The sequence below is a fragment of the Bombus affinis genome, chromosome 14 (assembly GCF_024516045.1).
Source record: "Bombus affinis isolate iyBomAffi1 chromosome 14, iyBomAffi1.2, whole genome shotgun sequence".
NCBI lineage: Eukaryota > Metazoa > Arthropoda > Insecta > Hymenoptera > Apidae > Bombus > Bombus affinis.
Genome location: NC_066357.1, coordinates 1 through 6,413, shown reverse-complemented (window position 1 = coordinate 6,413; position 6,413 = coordinate 1). Strand labels below are relative to the sequence as shown.

The 6,413-nt window shown below is 40.9% G+C and overlaps 1 long non-coding RNA gene across 3 annotated transcripts; it reads left to right on the top strand.

The window, feature by feature from the left end:
• Window positions 1-918: 918 nt before the first annotated feature.
• LOC126924151 (uncharacterized) lies at window positions 919-6,079 on the top strand. Of its 3 annotated transcripts, none has more exons than XR_007713427.1 (3): window positions 919-1,008; window positions 3,765-4,434; window positions 5,503-6,079. It is a non-coding gene; the product is annotated as an uncharacterized LOC126924151 (long non-coding RNA). The 3 variants fall into 3 exon arrangements; XR_007713428.1 differs by lacking the exon at window positions 919-1,008 and adding an exon at window positions 1,858-1,926; XR_007713426.1 differs by lacking the exon at window positions 919-1,008 and adding an exon at window positions 2,472-2,539.
• Window positions 6,080-6,413: the final 334 nt, after the last annotated feature.

Below are 6,413 nucleotides of genomic sequence, written 5' to 3'. Positions count from 1 at the left end.
ATTATTTAGTAGATCGATGAGCGGGTCTATTATTTGGGCCTCAACAAAGATTGGTGGTGGTTTTGTAATATGATTTGTTTGGATTGTGGTTTTATTTATGGGGTCAGCATCTGTCTCTTCTGTTAGTGAGCTGAAGGAGTTGCTTAATGGTAATTCTTGCAGCCATCGCTGCTTTTCTGTAACTGGGTTTCCTATGGCACTTATGTCTGTGGTTGTTTTGCGTTTTTTGCTAGCCTTCGCTGGCTTCCAGCTTTCGTCCTGGTAGTATCTTTCATGTTCTGAATTGCTATCTTCCTGTCCCCGATGCTCTTTTGTTTCTTCTGTCTCAATGTTAATTTGTTTGGTTTTTATATAATATGTTTCACCTTTTGTTGCTATGTTTATAGTTGGTATCTGCATTGTTATTGTATTTCCTCCTCACTATCACTTTGCAGCACTATTACTTTGAAGCACTTTTTCACTATTCACTTATACCTGGAGAGGACGACCGTCTAGACACGTCCGTCCTCCTCGGCTGTCCGAGCAGGAGTGGGTGTTGAAGTGGTCACCACTTCTAGGAAAACGCCACATCTGGTCATTTTAGCTTTCTCAAGCGCTGAAGCCATCGACAGCACATAGACAAAAGAATAGCAGGGAGGCAGACCACAAACAGTAGGCAGGCGACGTTGGCTTCGGGGTTTTCAGTTATAAAGTAACACTGCTAGCGTGCGGATCTGGATCAGCTCAAATTGTATTCCTGCATTTCATTATTAGATTAAATATATATTTTGTATCTTACACTTTATCCACGCGTTTTGCTCCCTTTATATACCGTATAACCTCAACATGTTTACCTACAGCAACGAAGGTGCTTACAGAGGCACTTCCAGACTGGGAATCCAAAAGACACGATAGACAAACAATACCCATCATGCTAAAAACGCCGTACACTACATTCGGCGTGTGAAATGCAATGAAAATAGCGTTTAAGCGTCGAAATTCCTCCAACAGAAGTGAAATAACGCTCAGGTTTCGTCAAAACAGAGTAAATGATTGCGATTTGCGTGCTGCTGTGCTTGTTTCGCCGCTAAAGACGCCGTGCACTGAATTCGGCGCGTGAAATGCAATGAAAATAGCGCTTAAACATCGAAATTCCTCCAACAGAAGAGAAATAACGTTTACTTTTCGTCAAAATCGAGTAAATGGTTGCGATTTGCGAACTACTGTACCTGTTTCGACTCTAAAAACGGCTTGCACTACATTGGGCGTGTAAAGTGCTGTGAAACTAGCGATTAAAGGTCGAAATTCCTCCAACAGAAGAGAAATAACGCTCAGGCTTCGTCAAAATCGAGTACATGTTTGCGATTTGCGAGCTGCTGTGCTTATTTCGAAGCTAAAAACGCCGTGCACTACATTCGGCGTGTAAAATGCAATGAAAATAGCGTTTAAACGTCGAAATTCCACCAACAGAAGAGAAATAACGCTCAGGATTCGTCAAAATCGAGTACATGATTGCGACTTGCGAGCTGCTGTGCTTGTTTCGAAGCTACAAACGACGTGCACTACATTCGGCGTGTAAAATGCAATGAAAATAGGGTTCAAACTACGAAATGTCACCAACAGGAGCGAAATAACGTTTACTTTTCGTCAAAATAGAGTAAATGGTTGCGATTTGCAAGCTACTGTGTCTGTTTCGCCGCTAAAGACGCCGTGCACTAAATTCGGCGCGTGAAATGCAATGTAAATAGCGTTTAAACATCGAAATTCCTCCAACAGAACAGAAATAACGTTTACTTTTCGTCAAAATCGAGTAAATGGTTGCTATTTGCGAGCTGCTCTGCCTGTTTCGACTCTAGAAATGCCGTGCATTACATTCTGCGTGAAAAATGCAATTAATATAGCGTTTAAACGTCGAAATTCCTCCAACAGAAGAGAAATAACACTCAGGTTTCGTCAAAATCAAGTAAATGGTTGCGACTTGCGAGCTGCTGTGCGTGTTTCGAAGCTAAAAACGCCGTGCACAACATTCGGCGTGTGAAATGCAATGAAAATAGAGTCCAAACTACGAAATATCATCAACAGGAGCAAAATAACGTTTACTTTTCGTCAAAATCGAGTAAATGATTGCGACTTGCGAGCTGCAGTGCTTGTTTCTAAGCTAATAACGCCGTGCACTAGATTCGGCGTGTAAAATGCAATGAAAATAGGGTTCAAACTACGAAATGTCACCAACAGGAGCGAAATAACGTTTACTTTTCGTCAAAATCGAGTAAATGGTTGCGATTTGCAAGCTACTGTGTCTGTTTCGCCGCTAAAGACGCCGTGCACTAAATTCGGCGCGTGAAATGCAATGAAAATAGCGTTTAAAACATCGAAATTCCTCCAACAGAACAGAAATAACGTTTACTTTTCGTCAAAATCGAGCAAATGGTAGCTATTTGCGAGCTGCTCTGCCTGTTTCGACTCTAAAAATGCCGTGCATTACATTCTGCGTGAAATATGCAATGAATATAGCGTTTAAACGTCGAAATTCCTCCAACAGAAGAGAAATAACACTCAGGTTTCGTCAAAATCGAGTAAATGGTTGCGATTTGCGAGCTGCTGTGCGTGTTTCGAAGCTAAAAACGCCGTGCACAACATTCGGCGTGTGAAATGCAATGAAAATAGAGTCCAAACTACGAAATATCATCAACAGGAGCAAAATAACGTTTACTTTTCGTCAAAATCGAGTAAATGATTGCGATTTGCGAGCTGCTGTGCTTGTTTCGAAGCTAAAAACGCAGTGCACTACATTGGGCGTGTAAAATGCAATGAAAATGGCGTTTAAACGTCGAAATTCTATCAACAGAAGAGAAATAGCGTCTACTTTTCTTCAAAATCGTGTAAGTGATTGGGATTTGCGAGCTGCTGTTCTTGTTTCGAAGCTAATAACGGCGTGCATTACATTCGGCGTGTGAAATGCTATGAAAACAGCGTCCAAACTACGAAATATCACCTACAGGAGCGAAATAACGTTTAATTTTCGTCAAAATCGAGTAAATGGTTGCGATTTGCCAGCTGCTGTGCATGTTTCGAAGTTCAAAGCGCCGTGCACTACATTCGGCGTGTAAAGTACAGTGAAACTAGCGATTAAAGGTCGAAATTCCTCCAACAGAAGAGAAATAACGCTCAGTTATCGTCAAAATCGAGTACATGTTTGCGATTTGTGAGCCGCTGTGCTTGTTTCGAAACTAAAAACGTCGTGCACTACATTCGGCGTGTAAATGCAATGAAAATGGCGTTTAAACGTCGAAATTCTATCAACAGAAGAGAAATAGCGTCTACTCTTCTTCAAAATCGAGTAAATGATTGCAATTTGCGAGCTGCTGTGCTTGTTTCGAAGCTAAAAACGACGTGCACTACATTCGGCGTGTAAAATGCAATGAAAATGTCGTTTAAAACGTCGAAATTCTATCAACAGAAGAGAAATAGCGTCTACTTTTCTTCAAAATCGAGTACATGTTTGCTATTTGCGAACTGGTGTGCTTGTTTCGAAGCTAAAAACGCCGTGCACTACATTCGGCGTGTGAAATGCAATGAAAATGGCGTTTAAAACGTCGAAATTCTATCAACAGAAGAGAAATAGCGTCTACTTTTCTTCAAAATCGAGTACATGTTTGCTATTTGCGAACTGCTGTGCTTGTTTCGAAGCTAAAAACGCCGTGCACTACATTCGGCGTGTAAAATGCAATGAAAATAGCGTTTAAACTTCGAAATTCCTCCAACAGAAGAGAAATAACTCTCAGTTTTCGTCAAAGTCGAGTAAATGATTGCGATTTGCGAGCTGCTGTGCTTGTTTCGAAGCCAAAAACGCCGTGCACTACTTTCGGCATGTAAAATGCAATGAAAATAGTGTTTAAACGTCGAAATTCTATCAACAGAAGGGTAATAACGCTCAGTTTTCGTCAAATTCGAGAAAATGATTGCGACTTGCGAGTTGCTGTGCTTGTTTCGTAGCTAATAACGCCGTGCACTACATTCGGCGTGTAAAATGCAATGAAAATAGCGTTTAAACGTCCAAATTCCTCCAACAGAAAAGAAATAACGCTCAGTTATCGTCAAAATCGAGTACATGTTTGCGATTTGCGAGCTGCTGTGCTTGTTTCGAAGCTAAAAACGCCGTGCACTACATTCTGCGTGTAAAATTCAATGAAAATAGCGTTTAAACGTCGAAATTCTTCCAACAGAAGAGAAATAAAACTCAGTTTTCGTCAAATTCGAGTAAATGATTGCGATTTGGGAGCTGCTGTGCTTGCTTCGAAGCTAAAAACGCCGTGCACTACATTCGGCGTGTGAAATGCAATGAAAATAGAGTCCAAACTACGAAATATCATCAACAGGAGCAAAATAACGTTTACTTTTCGTCAAAATCGCGTAAATGATTGCAATTTGCGAGCTGCTGTGCTTGTTTCGAAGGTAAAAACGCAGTGCACTACATTCGGCGTGTAAAATGCAATGAAAATAGCGTTTAAACGTCGAAATTGCTCCAACAGAAGAGAAATAACGATCACGTTTCGTCAAAATGTTGTAAATGGTTGCGTTTTGCGAGCTGCTGTGCCTGTTTCGACGCTAAAAGCGCCGTGCATTACATTCGGCGTGTAGCATGCAATGGAAATAGCGTTTAAACGTCGAAATTCCTCTAACAGGAGAGAAATAACGCTGTTTTCGTCAAAACCGAGTAAATGATTGCGATTTGCGAGCTGCTGTGCTTGTTTCGAAGCTAAAAACGCCGTGCACTGCATTCGGCGTGTAAAATGCAATGAAAATAGCGTTTAAACGTCGAAATTCCTACAACAGAAGAAATATAACGCTCAGTTTTCGTCAAAATAGAGTAAATGATTGGGATTTGCGATCTGCTGTCCTTGCTTCGAAGCTAAAAACGGCTTGCATTACTTTCGGCGTGTAAAATGCAATGACAATAGCGTTGAAACGTCGGAATTCCTCCAACAGAAGAGAAATAACGCTCAGTTATAGTCAAAATCGAGTAAATGATTGCGATTTGCCAGCTGCTGTGCCTGTTTCGACCCTAAAAACAGCTTGCATTACATTCGGCGTGTGAAATGCAATGAAAATAGCGATTAAACGACGAAATTTCTACAACAGAAGAAAAATAACGCTCAGTTTCGTCAAAATAGAGAAAATGATTGGGATTTGCGAGCTGCTGTGCTTCTTTCGAAGCTAATAACGGCGTGCACTACATTCGGCGTATAAAATGCAATGAAAATAGCGTTGAAACGTCGAAATTCCCCCAACAGAAGAGAAATAACGCTCAGTTATCGTCAAAATCGAGTAAATGATTACGATTTGCGTGCTGCTGTGCTTGCTTCGAAGCTAAAAACGGCTTGCATTACTTTCGGCGTGTAAAATGTAATGAAAACAGCGCCCAAACTACGAAATATCACCTACAGGGGCGAAATAACGTTTACTTTTCGTCAAAATTGTGTAAATGGTAGCGATTTGCGTGCTGCTGTGCTTGCTTCGAAGCTAAAAACGGCTTGCATTACTTTCGGCGTGTAAAATGCAATGAAAATAGCGTTGAAACGTCGAAATTCCTCCAACAGAAGAGAAATAACGCTCAGTTATCGTCAAAATCGAGTAAATGATTACGATTTGCGTGCTGCTGTGCTTGCTTCGAAGCTAAAAACGGCTTGCATTACTTTCGGCGTGTAAAATGCAATGAAAACAGCGTCCAAACTACGAAATATCACCTACAGGGGCGAAATAACGTTTACTTTTCGTCAAAATCGTGTAAATGGTAGCGATTTGCGTGCTGCTGTGCTTGCTTCGAAGCTAAAAACGGCTTGCATTACTTTCGGCGTGTAAAATGCAATGAAAATAGCGTTGAAACGTCGAAATTCCTCCAACAGAAGAGAAATAACGCTCAGTTATTGTCAAAATCGAGTAAATGATTACGATTTGCGTGCTGCTGTGCTTGCTTCGAAGCTAAAAACGGCTTGCATTACTTTCGGCGTGTAAAATGCAATGAAAACAGCGTCCAAACTACGAAATATCACCAACAGGAGCGAAATATCATTTACTTTTCGTCAAAATCTAGTAAATGGTTGCGATTTGCCAGCTGCTGTGCTTGCTTCGAAGCTAAAAATGCCGTGCACTAAATTCATCGTGTAAAATGCATTGAAAATGCGTTTAAACGTCGAAATTCCTACAACAGAAGGGAAATAACATTCAGTTTTCGTCAAAATCTAGTAAATGGTTGCGATTTGTCAGCTGCTGTGCCTGTTTTGACGTTAAAAACGCCGTGCACTACATTCGGCGTGTAAAATGCAATGAAAACAGCGTTTAAACGTCCAAATTCGTCGAACAGGAGCGAAATAACGTTTACTTTTCGCCAAATAGCGTAAATGATTGTGATTTGCGAGCTTCTGTGTATGTTG